The sequence below is a fragment of the Ornithorhynchus anatinus genome, chromosome 6, assembly GCF_004115215.2.
Source record: "Ornithorhynchus anatinus isolate Pmale09 chromosome 6, mOrnAna1.pri.v4, whole genome shotgun sequence".
Taxonomy (NCBI): domain Eukaryota; kingdom Metazoa; phylum Chordata; class Mammalia; order Monotremata; family Ornithorhynchidae; genus Ornithorhynchus; species Ornithorhynchus anatinus.
Genome location: NC_041733.1, coordinates 5,490,454 through 5,508,693, shown reverse-complemented (window position 1 = coordinate 5,508,693; position 18,240 = coordinate 5,490,454). Strand labels below are relative to the sequence as shown.

Here is an 18,240-nt window from a genome sequence, read left to right as displayed (position 1 = left end):
GGGGGAGAGAGAGAAAGCCCGGGGCAGGGGATCCGGAGAGAGGGAGAGCCCGAGGGAGGGAGGAGGCGGAGCACCGGGGGGGGGAGAGAGAGAAAGCATCGGGCCGGCATGGCCAGGAGGGAAGGAGGGAGCCCGCCCCAGGGGAAGGGAGAGAGGAGGGAAGGAGGGAGGAAGGAAAAGTGAGCAGGTGAGGAAGGCCAGTAGAGCACCTGTGTGAGGGAGTGGAGAAAGGGAGCGCATTCCTCCCGTCGTATTTACCGAGCGCTCACCGTGCGCACAGCACCGTACTGAGCGCTTGGAAAGGACGATTCGTGCGACAGATGGAGAGCGTCCCCGCCCGGCAACGGGCTCGCCGCCTGAAAGGGGGAGACGGGCGGAAACGCGAAACGGGTCGACGGGCCTCGATGCCGTCGAAATAGATGAATAGAATCATGGACATATACCTATACACACACGCATCGTTGATAAAATAAACAGACGCAAATATACACAACTATACCCAAGGGCTGTGGGGAGGGGAAGGGGGTAGAGCAGAGGGAGGAGGGGGAGAGGGAAAATCACCTTCCCGATTCCCGGGCGGGAAGGTGACACCGGGGACCCGCTCCCTTGGACCGGCCCACGTATTCATTCAACAGTATTCATTGAGCGCTTACTATGTGCGGAGCACCGTACTGAGCGCTTGGAATGAACGAGTCGGCAACAGATGGAGACGGTCCCTGCCGTCTGACGGGCTCACGGTCCGATCGGGGGAGACGGACGGACGGGAACGATGGCGATGAATAGAGTCGAGGGGAAGAACATCTCGTAAGAACCATGGCAACTAGCCGGCCCTCCCGTCCCAAGGCCGACGTCCGGCCCCGCGAGCGGTCGCCCCGGAGGGAGCTAGACGCGCCCGGCCGACCCGCCTGGGGCCCTGACGCTTTCGGGCTGGGGACCCCGGTTTGGAAGTCTGCTTCCGAAAGGGCGGTCTGGGCCCAGGGCCCGGCCCGGCCTGCCCCTGGCTGGCCCGCGTCCCCTGACTGGGGCCTGCTGCCGACCCCGGCCCCGGTGGAGACCCGGCAGGGAGGGAGGCGGGCGAGGCCCGGGAGAAGAAGACGGTGGCCTACCCCGAGGCCCGGCCGAGGCCCGGGCCCGCCGGAGGCCCGGGCCCGGGGTTCTCGGCGAGGCTCCGGCGAAGGCTGGGCCCCCTCCGGGAGCCCCCTCTGGAAAAGACCTTTCGGCAGGTCCCGGGGGAAGAACGGGCAGGGAAAGGAGCGTCAGCCAGAGTCTAGTCTCCTTAGATCGTAAGCGCCTGGAAGGCAGGGAAGCACCTGGCCTGGATGCCTGGGAGCCTGGGTTTAAATCCATTCATTCACGCATCCAATAGTATTTACTGAGCGCTTAGGTGCAGAGCACTGCACTAAGAGCTTGGAACGAACAATTGGGCAACAGATAGAGACGATCCCCGCCCAGTGACCGGCTCGGAGTCTAAACGTCCCGCTCTGCTTCCTGCCCGCTGGGTGAACTCGGGCAGATCGCTCAATCTCTCTGGGCTTCGGTTTTCCTCACCTGCGGGATACCGTTCCCGTTCTCCCTCCCTCTCTTAGACTTCGAGGCCCGTGGGGGCCGGGGACTGTGTCGGAACCGATTACCTCGTGCCTGCCCCGCCACTCAATACCTTCCACGACCCGTAATGAGTGCTTCGCGGATGATGTTATCATCCCTTTGGCATTTAGGACAGCTCGCTTCGCTACTGGTGACCGATTCTCCGATTTTAGTGTTAGGACTTTTTCGCCCCCATGACGGAAATAGTTTCTATTTTTTTTCTCCAGCCAAAGAAGTCAATCTCTTTCCAGTCTGCTTCCCGACTTGCAGGGGAATGAAGGTGCCAGATAGAATGGCACTTCTGTGGGTGGGAGGGAGAAATCCCATAATCTATTTCATTTTTACACACACACACACACACACCGCCCCCCCTCCCCCCGCCTTTTAAGGTATTTGTTAAGCACTTATTATGTAGCAGGCGCTGCATCAAGTACTAGGGTAGATACACGACAAATGGGTTGCGCACAGAGTCCCTGCCCCTTAAAGGTCTCAAGGTTTCAATCTTCATGTTAAAAATGAGGACCTGAGGCACAGGGAAGTGAAGTGACTTCCTCAAGGTCACATAGCAGAAAAGCGATGGAGCGGGAATTCGAACCCAGGTCCCCTGACCCTCCCCAGGCCCGTGCTCTTTCCACTAAGCCAAGCTGCTTCTCACGTTACCTTCTTTAGCTGAATCTCCTGCTAATGCCTTCATTTTACCTTTCGGTCCAAGCGTGTTTCTTGAGCGCTCACTATGTGCTGAGCGCTGTACTAAGGATTTGGGAGACCGCAATATAACAGAGTGGGTAGACACATTCCCTGCCCACAGCGGGCTCGCAGGTGAGGTGCGGCACGGCGTAGCGGATGGAGCGCGGTCCTCCGAGTCGGGAGGACCTGCGTTCTAATCCTGTCTCTGCCACTTGTCTTCCGTGTGACCTTCGGCAAGTCACTCGACTTCTCTGTGCCTCAGTTCCCTCATCTGGACAATGGGGATTGAGTTTGTGAGCCCCACGTGGGACAGGGACTCTGTCCAACCCGATTTGCTCCTATCCACCCCAGCGCGTAGTACGGTGCCTGGCACATAGCACGTGCTTAACGGATACCGCCACCATCATCATCATTATTAATATTTTTATTATCAGAGGGGGAGACAGACATCAGCGTACATAAATTATGCATATGGACCTAAGTGCTGCGGAACTGAGGACAGATGAAAAAAAGGGAGTGAAGAGCGTGGGAAAAGAGAAAATGGGGGCTTAGTCGGGGAAGGCCTCTCGGAGAAGATGTGACTTCGATAGGGCTTTGAAGGCGGAGAGGGTAATCGTCTGTCGGATACGGAGAGGGGGGACGTTCCAGGCGGGAGGCGGGATGTGGGCGAGAGGTTGGCGGCGAGATGGACGAGATTGAGGTGCGGTGACTGGATTGGCATTGGAGGAGGGAATGTGTGGGCCCGGTCATAATGGGAGAGCAGCGAGGTAAGGTAGGAGGGGGAAAGGTGATTGACTGCTTTAAAGCAGACAACAAGGAGAGGGGGAGGTGGATGGGCAACCACTGGAGGTTTTCGAGGAGTGAAGAAAGATGGACTGAATGTGTTTTGGAGAAGAATTATCCAGGCAGCAAAGTGTGGACTGGACTGGGGAGAGACAGGAGGTAGGGAGGTCAAGAAGGAGGCTGACACTTTAATCGAGGCAGGATAGGACAGATACTCGGATTCACATAGTAGCCGTTGGGATGGAGAGGAATGGGACTTCCAGAGTGAAGTCTAAAAGCATTATTATTCCGAGGTACGGACGGTTAAGGGCTAAGTATCACATGTTTTCATTGAGCACCCGTGGTGTGCATGAGGGTGTACCGCTTGCTTTGGAGAGTACAGTAGAAAGTATAGCCCCGTTCGGGAGCATCTCAGAGTGTGGTACAGTGTACTCTGGTCAGCAGATGTTAATACCCTGAGTCTGACTAGTTAAGAGAACGTGCAAAAGTAGTGGCCGACCCCGTGTGCGTGTGAAGATTTACATTCAGGCTAGTTAATCTTGTTTTCAGCAGCAGCATAATCTATTTCAATCGATAGTATTTAATGGGCATTTACCGTGTGCAGAGTACTGTACTAAGCACTTGGAATGTACAATTGAAAGTCCCCCTACATCTGTGGAGGGGAGGAGTTGGGAAGCGAAAGTGCCGTCGACTCTAGGTTGATCGGTGTCATTCAAAAGAAAATAGGAAATGGTGGGTTTGGAACTGGGGCTGACGAGAGACTGAGGAGTCAAACCCCGGAGTATGATGATTCTGAGCCCCTCAAGGGCAGAGAATGTTTGCTGTTTTCTTTCTCCTTCTATTATGTTCTCAAGAGCCTCGCTTGGCACAGTGGGTGGTCATCAGTGATGAGAAAAAAAAAAGTCCAGTTCCATGCCAGCCGGGAAGAAATCACTTTGTCCTGACTGTACTTTGAATCTCTCCTTTAGCAAATTGGCCAGAGGAGTAACCCCTTCCTAGTTTGCCAGTTCAGCCCTCTTTGGTAGGGTTCGTATATATATATTTTGTCTGATTATGCTCCAATGCCCTGGACCTCACTTCTTCTTCCACTTCTGCTACTCCACACATCCTTCGGCCTCCATATCGTGGACCACGAGTTCAGGGCTGAACCAGGGAGGGGCAGGGGGTCGTGGAAGAGGGAGGGCTTGGAGGAGCCCCGAGGCCCTGTTCCCCCTTTTCCATCAATTCCACCCCTTCCCTGCATGTTCCGGGTCCAGCCCCCTGACTTTGGGGACCAGATTTGAGGTGTCCAGGGAAAGCGAATGGGAAGAGAAGAAGACATAGAGTGTTCGAGGGCAGGGAATGTGTCTGCTAACTCTGTCGTATTCTGCCAAGCTCTTAGTTCGGGGCTCTGCACACAGTTAGTGCTCAACAAATAACACCGACAGCCGGATACTGGGTCAGAGCAGGGCTAATTTAATGCAGTTCCACAGAAAAGGGTTGACTACCAACAGTTCTGCAACATCTGGAGGAGCAAAGTCTGCTTCTCCTATGGAGTTCGATCCCTTACCCTCTCTCTAGTGGAGAGGGGAAGACCGGCCACAGGCTCACTCCTAAATAAATCGGAATGTTCTGGACCTCAGCTCCTCCCACGAATGACAGAAAATGCATTCTGCTCTTCTTTTTGAACTGAGAAACTACCAAGGAAGGAAGAGAGCTTACAGCCTCCAGGATCGGAGAAGCACGGGGTGATTGCTCTTCCCGATATCACTCTCTCTCTGTTTTACTGCTCCTCAGGAGAAGAGGGAGCCGGCTGAATCCCATTATGGCAGCCCAGATTGCATGTCCCTGTTCTCTTTATGCGTAGGGCTCCCGGCCACGTGTCGGCCAGTGAAAAAGGAGGCAGGGAAGACACACATCTGCTTACGTAGAGCTAGCGGAGGAGAAAGTTGGATGACGCTGGCGTTGAGGAAAATCATTCTCCCTCCTTCCGAGAAAGGGAGAAGGAAGAGGGGACAGAGGGCAAAGCGAGAGGTCTGTGGCCAGAAGGGAGTGCTCACTCTTCGAAAATGAGCCTGGGGCGGCAATTTCTGGTTGTGCCCAGCCAACCGACGTTGCAACAGAATGGTGCCCCACGCTTGAGAGAGAGAGATATCTGAAGGGGAATCAAAGACCCCGATGGGAAGAAACATAGATGAGGGGATGAGGTGGAGGAGGGGCTGGGAGTTGGTGTTTCTCCCATTCTCTTTTGGGTTGGGTTGATTCAGTACCCCGCGACCAAGCCAACGAGACGTCCAATGGGTGCGGATCTCTTGCCTGCTCTGAGGAAGAAAGTCTTGGGGCTCCTAAGCAACAAAGAAGGGAAGAAACTTGAAAAAGACTTCTTAATGAATTTGAGAAGCTTCTGGAAAAATCAGCTTCCTTTCCTACTGCCTGGGCTCAACAGATGTATGTATTTGAGGTGTGATGCCCTTCTGCATCTAATGGTTGCAAGTAAAGAAAAATTGGAAAAAAAAAATGGGGGTTGGGGGAGGACTTTTTCCACAGGACATAAACAACTATAAATTTTTCACACTTCAGTGGTCACAAACTGTAGTGGATGTGCAGTGCTCTGCACCTAGTAAGCGCTCAATAAATACAGTTGAATGACTGTGATGATTTCTTAACTGATTATTCTCCTGCCCCTTAACACCTCCTGGTGCAGATGAGTTCAACTACTATTTTTTAGGTGTTTACAAAATTATTAGAATAATAATGATGATGGGATTTGTTAAGCGCTTACTATGTGCCACGTACCGTTCTAAGCGCTGGGGTAGATCCATGGTAATCAGGTTGTCCCACGTGGGGCTTAATTCCCATTTTACAGATGAGGTAACTGAGGCACAGAGAAGTCAAGTGACTTGCCCACAGTCACACAGCTGCCAAGTGGCGGAGTCGGGATTCGAACCCACGTCCTCTGACTCCCAAGTCCGTGCTCTTTCCGCTAAGTAGAGTGTAAAGAAGGAAGTCGATTTCATTTTCATAGAAAACTGAGATATCTTAATTTATCCGATGGATTGCCTCTTGTTGAATAGTTTCCAGAAAAAGTTAAACCGCAGTCACAGCTTTAGTCCATTACTAAACTAGAAATAGTAATTTCATTTTTCCTAAGAAGCAAGAAATTCAAGTGAAAAGTACTTAGAAGTTTATTTTTTTGTTTTGTTTTGGACAAGAAGAATTACTCTAGTAAAGCTGACCACTGGAATCAAATTACGATAGCATAGGTATTGTTGACAATAATGATGGAAAGGAAGTGGGGTAGTTATGGATAACGATAATGGCTTGCTGCAGTTTCATCGCCCAAAAAAAACAGCAACAAAAAAAACAGATTAATCTTTATGAATGGCTCAGAGAAATGGATCTTCTCCTTTTAGACTGGAAGCTCTGTGAGGGACAGAGGCTGTGTCCTATCTAATAATAATATTAATGTTGGTATTTGTTAAGCGCTTGCTATGTGCCAAGCACTGTTCTAAGCACTGGGGTAGACACAGGGGAATCAGGATGTCCCACGTGGGGCTCACAGTCTTAATCCTCATTTTACAGATGAGGTAATTGAGGCACAGAGAAGTGAAGTGACTTGCCCACAGTCACACAGCTGACAAGTGGCAGAGCAGGGATTCGAACTCATGACCTCTGACTCCAAAGCCCGTGCTCTTTCCACTGAGCCACGCTGCTTCTCTATCTGCACATATTACAAATACCCCATTGCTTAGTAGAGTACTTGGGCACATAGTAAGCACTTACCGTTATCGTTATCATTATTAGTAATAATAATGTACTTAAGTGACCAGAGAGTGATATCATTATAAAGGGTATGAGTCGAAAGCATTGGTCTAGTGGACATTAATCCTAGATGTAAAGTGCACATTTTGTGGACATAATAGGATGCATAACAATTATGGGATTTTTTTTAGCATCTACAATGTGGTAAAACGAGGAAATTGAAATCCAGAGAGTTGAAGTAACTTTCCCAAGGTCAGCGGTAGCCCAGTGGGCCGGGCTGGGATTGAAACGATTCTCCCGATTCCCGGTCTCTTGCCCTTTCCATCGGGCCATGTTGTCTCCCAGGGGGAATGCAATGAAAGTTGGTGCTTATGGAGAGAAGAAGGAGAGGATGGACTGTACTGTGAGCTCACTGACCTCCTTTAGGGTTGTGAGTACTTGGCAGCATTTAGTACAGTGCTCTGCTTCCAGAAGGCACTCATTAAATATCCTTGTTTGATGTGATCCCTGTGTGATATAGGGGCCGTGTCCTGTCTGAGAATAACGTACCCAGGGCTAGACCCACATTAGGTGCTTGAAAATGCTATTATTATTACTATCCTTATTATTGAAAGAGTGAATATATCTCCTACTGCATCCGCCCACACTTGGGAAGACGTAGCCCGTTGCTTTTGAATGGCCTAGATGTTGAGTTGATAGAATTGGTTATAATCAACCAATCAACAGTATGTATTGTTTACTCTGTGTGGCACGCTGCACTAAGCATTTGGGAGTCTAACATAGGATTAGAATGATCATGGCCTTGGTGGAGAAGCAGCACGAGAAGCAGCGTGGCTCAAGGAAAGAGCACGGGCTTTGGAGTCAGGGGTCATGCGTTTGAATCCCAGCTCTGCCACTTGTCAGCTGTGTGACTGTGGGCAAGTCACTTAACTTCTCTGTGCCTCAGTTACCTCATCTGTAAAAAGGGGATTAAGAATGTGAACCCCACGTGGGACAACCTGATTCCCTCGTGTCTACCCCAGCGCTTAGAAGAGTGCTCTGCACATAATAAGCGCTTAACAAATGCCAACATCATTATTATTATTATTATTATTGTTGGAGCATAAACCGATTATGAAAGACGATACTAAGAGAGTACTGTTGGGTCACGGGATTTCTACGTTGGGGGATTCTGAAATAGCATGATTATAAGCCGTTCGTATGATTCTAAGATTGTAAGCAATACTTTTTCTTTCCCCTACCAGTAAGTCAAGCTTTCTTCTGCCGTATGTAGGGAGTGGGTGCTTTAATATTCAGTATTAAAGGAGAAAGTACCCAAATAACTACAGAGACTGATATCAATACCATACTAGCCATCCCCCCCTCCTCTCCATCATAAATTCTTCTTTAGGAAAATAGACTACCGAGAGGAAATATCTCTTAAAACGCTCAGTTGGAATGTAAAATTAATTTTCTTACCATGAAGTTGTCAAGTGACAGAGGTTTTTAAATGTCTCATGAATGATTAAAATTACCCCTTACTTTCCGCACTAAACTATTTGAGAGCTTGTGCAAGAAATTTCAAAGAGACCACATTTTAAAGGACATTTTGAAGACCCTTGTATGACATTTGTATAACAAATGATGTGGACTCTAGTGATACACCATGGAATCGGTATCTTGAAACCAATGCACAGATCTGAAGAGCTCCGGGTCGAAATGGTGCTTGCATTTAGTTGGATTTCGAAACGGCTGATATGGGGGGAGAAGTTGATTCCAACTGATAAAAAGCTTAGGTGATGAATTAAAAAAAAAACAATTTTTTTTTTTTTTCCATTTAACTAGGACAGATCTAACTCTTGCCCCTCTAAAGGGCTGCCTGGGTTAAAGACTTGTAAAATAATACCAGCCCAAGAAATAATACATCCGCTTGTTATGCTTTTTTGAACAGTTTGTGTACGAAAAGCACTCTAGACACGCAAAAATGTTAGAAAAACAATACCTTTATCATTACATTAAGATCGTTTTTACTGGGTAGCCATAAATTACACTATGATTCACTCTTTACAAGATTGTTCTTGGCTAAGATGTATATCAACTACGACAAAATTATGAAAATAAATAAATTTTAGAGAGCCACTGATTCCTTTTCCAAATCAAAGATAGTTATTTTGGATTTTTTTTTTTTCTACCAGACACATCGTAACTTGGGCTGATTTTTCCTCACTTTTTTCATAGTCTTTCTAGAAGTTTATTCTCATTCATTTATTTTACCTCATCATATTTCTGTAATATATATGTCGCCCGTCTGCTTGTTTAACCTGTCTACTTGTTCTGTTTTGTTGTCTGTCTCCCCCTTCTAGACCGTGAGCCCGTTGCTGGGGAGGGATTGTCTTTATATATTGCCATATTGTACATTCCAAGCGCTTAGTACAGTGCTCTGCACACAGTAAGCGCTCAATAAATATGATTGAATGAATGACTGAGTATGTAGAGCCTATTGAGTGATTTTTGTTTGTTTTTTATTTGTTTTTTTCTCTCTAGAGTTCACCCAAATCTGCCTGTTCGAGGGGAGCTATCGACAGCTCATAGTTTCCATAGCTTGACACTAATTCTTAAAATGACCACGAGCTTCCAGTTTTCACCGTGGGCTCGCAGAGACCAGACCGTTTTTGTTTTGGCAACAACAGTGTGTGTTTAGTGTCTCTCTCTGAGGTGTAGCCAAGTTGGCCAAATGACTGATGAAGGACTTAATATATGTCTGGGTAACTACATTCCACACTTGTATAAACCAAAGCACCTTTAAGGCAGGAAGCTTAATAGCTGGTTTGGGGGCTCTACTGAGTGCTTTTAATTTGTAGTTGCAAAGTACCCATTTTTCTTAGAAAAGTCCCGGCAACATCCTTTTCAATCTAGACTGAGTTCTTCAGCTACCTCAAGAAAAGAAAGGAAAAAAAAAAAGAGAAAGAAATGCATCTCTATTTGGTGAAACAAACAGCCCACAATAGAAGACTACGCTCTGGGAGAATATGGAGCTCGGCAAATTAGAACCAGTCACTGCCATGCTGCAGGAAATTATAGAATGTATTAAAGTCTTGGGATGTTGGTCAAAGGTCACCTAATCTGCTCATCATCTATCTTGTCCAACAATATTAATGAAATGCCTCAGCCAACTTGGTCCAGCTCATACAAGTAGAAAGGCCGCATCGCAGGAAAAGAAGTGGAAATTTTTAGGGGCAGAAAGAAACTAAACTAAATTAGAGATAGGTGAAAGTATTAGACCCCTCTCAGAGTCGCATCTGGAGAGTTTCCAGTCCTCTACCAGTCTCGGCTATGGGAGGGAGACTCGAGCAGAGGCCGGTCCATTCCATTCCAAGCTTGGGCAGTGGCTAGCGAGTGGAAAGCCATCTGCTACAGGTCAAAACTCCCCCGTTCTGGGCAGCAGCGGCACGGGAGGGAGTCGATGGTGGAGACTCAAAGCGCGGAAGGAGGCGATGGTAAACCATTTCCATATTTATTAACAAGAAAACTCCTGGATCCTCTACCGGAATGATTGCAGATGGAGAGCGGAGCATTGGGAATGGGAGGAGAGTGCCTTTCTGGATCCCCATCTTCCACCCCACCATGTCCCTCTTGGGCCGGAGCATCACTACAATACTAAAAATGGTGCTCTAGAGCTGATCCGTACCTTCTGCGTCTCGCTTCCTACCCCTAGTCTGGGACTATCCGTCAGGAGTTGTTGAAAGGAGTAGAGAGGAAATATGTGGGCTACAGAGCCATGACTGCACCACTCTGGCAAGTGTCGTTAAATGAAATTACACCTTTATATGGCCCTACAGTAAGAGAACTATCAAATCCACTGTTGTTTCTAGGTTGACTAACCTAAATTAAGAGTTTTTTAGTTGAGTTTTTTTTTTATTTTTAAATCTTGAATCTGCTAAGAATCTTACTTTTCCCACAAGGCAGCATTAACCTTCATAACTTTTCCTCTGTCCATTTGTCAGCTCAGTGATTTGAAGTGATCAGAAACCAGTGGTCTTCTGTTTTTCAGCCCATTTGGAATTGTACATCTAGTTCAAAATTTTGCCATCGGGATAAAATTGGAATTGGGCACCCTGGACTAAAATATACGTGCAGAATGTCAGCAGCTCCAAAAATAGGCGCTGGTGTTTGTTTACCTCTAAAATAATCTTATCACCTTATAGGTCTTTGTAAGTTCATTGCTTTCACATTTCTTTGGAATTTTCCAATATGTGTTAACTTTGAATGTTTTCCTGGATTGGGAGGGAGGAGTTATTTATAAATAAGTTGGATGGCAAAGTATGCATTATGTACCTATTTAAACAGAAATGTGATTTTTTTCTTTTGTTTTACCAAATCTGTAGAGGCTTAAAGGATTCAAGAGAATCAGTTGATTCTCAGTTAATGATACCAGCAACATTGAGGGTGCAAGATGTGTTCAACAGACACACTAGACGATTGAAAATAACAAAGTGTACCAGATGATTTCTTACAATTTTCTCAATTATCTGACAAAAGATATTTTTCCCTCTTTTTTTTTTTTTTGCCCCCTAGGTGGGAGTCAGCTTTGCCAACAATTTTCCTCTTTGGTGCTGCAAATTCAGCAGACTATGGAAAGCCAATCAATAGGTTGCATTCACTGCATTGATTGACTTTCCATAGTCTACTGTCAGAGAGTTAAAATTATTAGTCAGGACCAGTGGTTTCAAGGGTGCTTCCAAAGAAAATAAGACAGGGATTTTTTCTGAAGGCTCCCAGCTACTGATTTTGATTTTTAAATGTCCCTTCATAGAAATCTGCTAAAACGACAAAAGGGACACAGAATGTTTCTTTTCCTTTTTTTTTTTTTTTTTTTTTCTCTCTTCAGAAAGAGTTTCTGTTGGGATTCAAAATGTCTCTAGCAGTGTAATCGAGAGTTCCTTGTTGGGGAGATGTAAAATGAAAACAATGAAGATACAGCTTATTTTTAAAATAGCTAAATGCTAGAAGGCCCGTAGAGGAGAGTCTCAAATATTTAAAGCAGTCTTTTCTCCATCCGTTACAGTGGAGTGTTTTCCCATCATTACTTTCTTTACATTATATGATCTGTAGTTAATCCCCCTAGTAGTAAATTTAAGAGAAAAAAGAAATTGACTCTCTTTTCTTCATTGTTGGTCACAGAAATTTTAAAAATGGTATTTTTACATTTTTGTGGACTAAAATATGCATGAATGTAGGAGAGACAATACCAGCATTTTGGTCAAATTCCAAATTTCATTAAATTGCATTCTGCCTAATTAAAATTCTCCTTGTAGCATCAATTAAATATAGTTTTCCTTCACTTCCTGTCCTAAACTGCAGTGGTATGTTCTCTTACATACCCTAGTTGGCAAAATTCACCCCAGAGATATCTGATCCATTGGCTTGTAAAATGTCTTCAGATGAAAGGAACAATATAAATGTAAGTCATTATCACTTGGCCATAATTTCTGTGTTAATTTCCTTTTCTGTTTGTTTCTTCCTTTAAAAACCCAATTGTCTGTGGCAGGTCTGGAGGATGCAGGAGTTATCTTTGCAATGTGGGTTATTCAACGGACCCACTGTAAGAAGCCATTATGCCTTAATATGTCAATTCCACTTCGTTTGCCGATTATTGACCTCTTCAACAATTACGGTCGACCACATGAATTCTGGATGTCGCCTGCGGCTACTAAATTCACGTGGTAGGATCTCTGTTCTTTTTGGTGCAGGTACAGAATAACATTCGATAGAAGAAATCTGAAAATAAAATACCTATTTTTAGTATTTTTATTAAATTCTCCACAGACGCCGATGCACTTAATAGACCGGTGACATCTGCAATTTGATTCTCCTCACGAAAATCATTTTTTGAAAAAATAACAAAGGAGTTTATAGAACCAGTTCCTCAGTGCTATTTATATTGTTATTTAAACCCATCCAGCATATTATTTTCCCAAAATAACTTGACATAAAGCCAAGTGTGCATCGCCGATCAGTTTTAGAATTCTGTTACTAAACGGATGGCAGTCAGATGCCCTTGTAGTTAGGGGTAACTGTTTAGAAGAGGGCTGTGGAGTGCTAAGACTTAGATGTTGGAAGGTTTAGTTTTGTTTGCTTTCAAATGGAACACTGAATTGGTGGGGATAAAAAAAAAAAAACAAAAAAAAAAAAAACAAACGAGTTGTTAGAGAAGGGATGTCACCATGTTGTTTTGCATTTCCAGTGAGGAAAGAATGAGGAGAAATGAGCTTCATTGGCACTAGGAGACGTGATTTGGCCACATAACTAATTGTTAAGGGTGATTTAAAATCCCAACTGGGTTCCTATGAGTGGAGGAAAAGCTCAGTCACAGAACTTTAAAAATTGGTTAAGTAATCACCTGTCTTGTGTGAGTCAGTCATTCATTTTCCTAGGGGTCACCTGTCCACTCCCTGGAGATCAGGTGACCCCAAATAACTTCTCCAATGCTACAAGTTCTCGAGCACGTAGAATGGACATCCGTACACCTGGATGATGACATAATCCTTATCCATGAAGGAAGAGAGCATTACCTTCATATCGCCCTCCGGGAAATTTTCCAAAGACATACATCAATCAGTAGTATTTACCGCACACCTACTGTAATCATCAAGCTCTTGCGAGGCTGCATTAGCCAAAGGGCAGGGATCAAGTCTTCCAACTCCGTTGTCATCTCCCAACCACTTAGTGCAGTGCTTTGCACAAAGTAAGCGTGATCTGCTCTCAAGAAGCTTAGGGCCTGGGGCACGATGACAGACACAAAAGATTGGAAAATCAGAAGGGAACAGAAAACGGTCATACCGATGAGTCAAGAGCTTAAAGCGGACGTGGAAGCCTGTACATATTGCTATAAGTACGAGTGGATATGGGTACAAAAGCGTAAAGTCAGTTCAGAAGTTGGGAGTTGGGGGGAGGTGTATGACCGGGGGAGATGAATCTGTGTATTTCACATATTTCAGCATCATGCTCTGAAAAGTCATCCAGCAGAAGGAAGAGAAATTCGGAGGCCACTGATGCCAGCCCGGTCTTTGAAAGAGCTGATCATACAACTAGTGTTTCCGTATTTTATTGTGGGGGAGCATTGACTGAGGGGTTAGGCATCTCCGTTATCCCCGCGCACTGGTTGTGGAGGCGGCCTGCAAGATGGCTAAGGTTTTCCAGGGCTTCTGCCCTTATTTATTCCAGGAACTAACTGCAATTCCCAATGCAAAGTCACTAGAGGGGGCAGCAGACAATACTACTTCCCTCAGACTCCTCAATTGTTCCGCATCTTTAAATTGAAATGAGGTTCTTGATTTGCTTTAATCTTTCACCTAAATCCTCAGAGGTGATCTGCAGGATAACAACTTTAATTTCATCCTTTAGGAAGCTCCCACCGTCTCCCAAGCCGAGCAAATCCTTCCCTCGTCAGACGACCGACTGGGGTGGAGGGAAAAGTTTGCCCGTGAGCTTCCGGGTACCGCGTCTCTCGAGTCTGTCAAAGATAATTAGGAAACTCCTCAAAATAGAAACATATGGATGGCACACTTTGGGGGAAATATATAAAACAAACAAAAAACTAAATACTCTTTCGATCTTTCAGTGAATTACTCCGGGAGGAGACAGGGCTCTGCTTCACAAAGGCGATACTAGAAATTTGCCATTCGAAAAAAGGCTTTCTGAACTTTGGGGTGTCTAGGTGAGTTTTTTCGACACTGCGGTCACCACACTTAAACTTATAGGAAGGGACACCGGTGGGATATGTGGCCTTGCCGTTTTTATTCTCAACTAGGAGATCCCACTTTTAAGATCCTGTGTTGCCTTCTGAAACTAATATTTCCACTATCTTGGAAAAACAAAGGCTTTGGTCAACTAGTATTATATACAGAGATGATGGTGTGTGTATAAGGGGCAAGGATCTGTTCAATCATTATTCTAAACCTGTAAAATAAATTGTAAGCTTCAAGAGGGCAGGGAGCATGCTCGTGTTATTTTTTGCATGATTCCAATCACTTAGAACAATGATTTGCCTATTGTAAGTGCTCAGTGAATATGCATGATGATCACTTTGAGTTTCCAGGGTCTCGTGTTCACCTTCGCTTCAGTGTGTACTAGAAAACCTGAATATAGCATGCTTGTAAATGGTAACCTATGAAGCAAATTTCTATTTTCAGCCGATTATGTCAGGTGTTACATGTCAGAGCTGCAAATTTGCTAAATGTCACTCCTATCCGTGAAATCAGTTTAGGTTGGCTAAAAAATTTCAGCCGTCACGCCGCCCCCTTTCCTCTCGTGAGCCTGTCTTGGTGTTCGTGACGTGCCACTTGCCTGCTGCGTGATATCGCGGAAGTCACTTAACTTCTCTGTGCCTCAGTTTCCTTGTCTGAATAATGGAGATTAAATACCTGTTTCTCCTTTCCCCCCACTTAGAATTTGAGCCCCCCGTAGCACCGGTACCCTATTTGATCCAATTGAACGGTACCCAGCAGAGTACCTAGCAGAGTGTTTGGCACATAGTAAGTCCTCACAAAGACTGCAGTTATTATTACAGTGTTTCAGTGTGGCCAGAAAGATACTTAGTACCTCCTCCTAGTTGGCCTATTTACTTTATTACCCTATTTATTTTGTTAATGAGATGTACATCCTCTTGATTCTATTTATTGCTAACAGGTTGTCTTGTTTTTGTCCGTCCGTCTCCCCCGATTAGACTGTAAGCCCGTCAGTGGGCAGGGATTGTCTCTATCTGTTGCCGAATTGTACATTCCAAGTGCTTAGTACAGTGCTCTGCACATAGTAAGCGCTCAATAAATACTACTGAATGAATGAACGATGAAATGTTTCTGGCCTGTGGTGCCTCCCTTCAGAGTCTCATGAAGCCTATCTTCCCCTCCCATTTTCCTCAAATGCCCTTCTTTCACAGTTATACTAGTACCCCAGTCTTTCCAACCATGAGGGCAATTAGATATCTCAAACCTGATCATTAGCCATTTCTCTCAGGAAGTTCAATTAGTTTTATGAATTGAGTGCTTTCTCTCTGCAGAGCTGTGTCCTAAGCACTTGGGAGAGCATAATAGAGTTGGTAGACATGATCCCTCCCTACCAAGACTTTACACTCTAGAATCCACCTTTACTTAATTATCAGCCATACCTAAATTTGTATTTACAGTTCCCCCAAAGCCAATCGGCTTGCCCCCTCCCTCCTCCACCTCTACTTCCCACCCCACACTACCAGGAAGAAGAACAAGTTAATCCAGAAAAGCGTAAAATAATGTGGATATCCTTCATTTTTATAATAGGATGACTCTGCAGGGGAAGAGTGGCATGGAAGACAAATGTGCATGACTGGACAGTTGTTGTTTTATAACTAAGGCATCACTCTTATGTACCTCAACTAGGGAACTTGGGTACTTTTTCTAGGGCCTGACAATTCTAGTCTTGCTCTTCACTCTGCTCTCTTCCTATCTGAGAGGACTCTGTCTCCACACATGAGCCATTAAACCTGGTCGTATGTATCTTTGGTGTCAACCTGCAGAGCATCATTGGAGTGAGGGTTCTGTTTAAGTGATTCTTATCTGCACTTCCATTCAGCAGGACATTTTTGACAGTGAAATACGATGGAACGAAAACACAGGCCATATCTCTTTACTCATGGATTTGGGAGGAAAGGGTGAATAATAGGGATAGCTATAATTTAATGATCTCGAGTTTAAGAATGTGATATATATACCCTTTTGCCCGATATGTTGACAGCTGCACTTGCATCAGAAACCACAAGAATAAAATGCAGACAATTTCATGAGGAGACAGTGTTGACTAAACACCATCAGACTCTGCGAGATCCAGGGTCTAGCCATCGACTTGCCGTGTGACCTTGGGAAAATCACTATGCTTATCTTAGCCTCAGTTTTCTCATTTGTAAAATGGGGGCCAGAAAACTGCTTTCTTTACTTTTTGGACTGGGAACACAAAGTGGGACAGAGACTGTGCCCGATCTGATAATCTTGCACACGATATTATTTTACAGCAGCTGAGTTCTCGAAGTGTCTCCTGTAATGGAAAAGTCATATTATAGTAGTCACACCTTGAACAGTGCCAGACATGAATCTATTTTTGTTATTGTGTTATACCAAGAATAAACACACGTGGTGGGTGGGAAGAAACTTCCTTAATTCTGCAACGGTGTTCTCTCCATATGAGAAAACATATATGATAGCAGATCTCGATGTATCGATCAATTAGTGATATTTATTGAGTACTTGCTCTGAGCAGGACACAGTTCTCAGTGCTTGGGAAAGCACAGTACAAAACATTTGGTAGAGGTTGCCCACATTCAAAATGATTTATAGAGTGGTAATTGGGACACAGTGGTTTATGCTACTGATGACTTTTTCTACTTACTAATCTTAAATTCTTGGTCACGGACCTGGGCATACGGTTTTGGCTGGTCTTCTGATGTACTGAGTTTCCTTAATGTCCATCTTTCTTACTCATTCTAGTTGGATATTTGCTTCTTTTAATCCATTAGTCTTCCTGGTACTCCACCAAACAGAAAGACACACAGTACATATTTTCTGGTAAGTTGGTTGTCCAGTTTCGATTGGTTAATAATGAGCATCTTTGCCAAGTGGTTCCAAGAACTAGCTTGCTTGGTAAAATAAAGCCTGATACTAAAGATCGAAGATTTTACTAGCAAGTAACCTTCGGAGAGATAGCACAGTAAATGATCCTAACCACTGTAAAGAATTTCTGAAGTTACAGATTGATCAATAAATCAATCAAATACATTTACTGAGAGCTTACTGTGTGCAGAACACTGTACTAAGCACTTGAGAAAATACAATATAACAGAGTTGGTTGACATGTGCCCTGCCCACTGCCTTTACTATCTAGAAGGGGAGACAGGCAGCAAAATGCATTGTGGCTCTATACTTATGTGCTGTGACACGGAGGGTGGAGTGAGTATCAGGTGATTAAAGGGTACAGATCCAGCTGGTAGGGTGATGCAGAAGGGAGAGGGAGGAAGGACATGAGGTCTATGTCAGGGAAGGCTTCTTGGAGGATGTATGATTCTAATCAATAATTAACAGTAATTGTGATATTTTTTAAGGGTATTTGCTAAGCGCTTACTCTATGCCAAGCACTACAATAAGCACTGGGGTATATACAAGATACTCAGATCCCACATGGGGTTCACAGTTTAAATAGATGGGAGAACAGGTTTTGAATTCCCATTTTGCAAGTGAAGGAACTGAAACCCAGATAAGGTAAGAGGCACGTCCAGGTCACACAGCAGTCAAGTGGCAGGGCCGGGATTAGCGCTTTGGTTTTTTCAAAATGAGAGTTTGATGTTAAGTTTAATTCTTCAATCTGTAGTGCACAAAGGCAAGTTCGATGTAAATAAAATGGGTGGGTATAGTTGAGAAATTTATACCGTCTCCTATTCTTCGC

At 45.0% G+C, this 18,240-nt stretch overlaps 1 non-coding gene across 1 annotated transcript; it reads left to right on the top strand.

The window, feature by feature from the left end:
* The first annotated feature begins 10,055 nt into the window (after nt 1–10,055).
* LOC114813035 lies at nt 10,056–10,193 on the top strand. Its single transcript, XR_003760646.1, has one exon. It is a non-coding gene; the product is annotated as a small nucleolar RNA SNORA7 (small nucleolar RNA).
* Nucleotides 10,194–18,240: the final 8,047 nt, after the last annotated feature.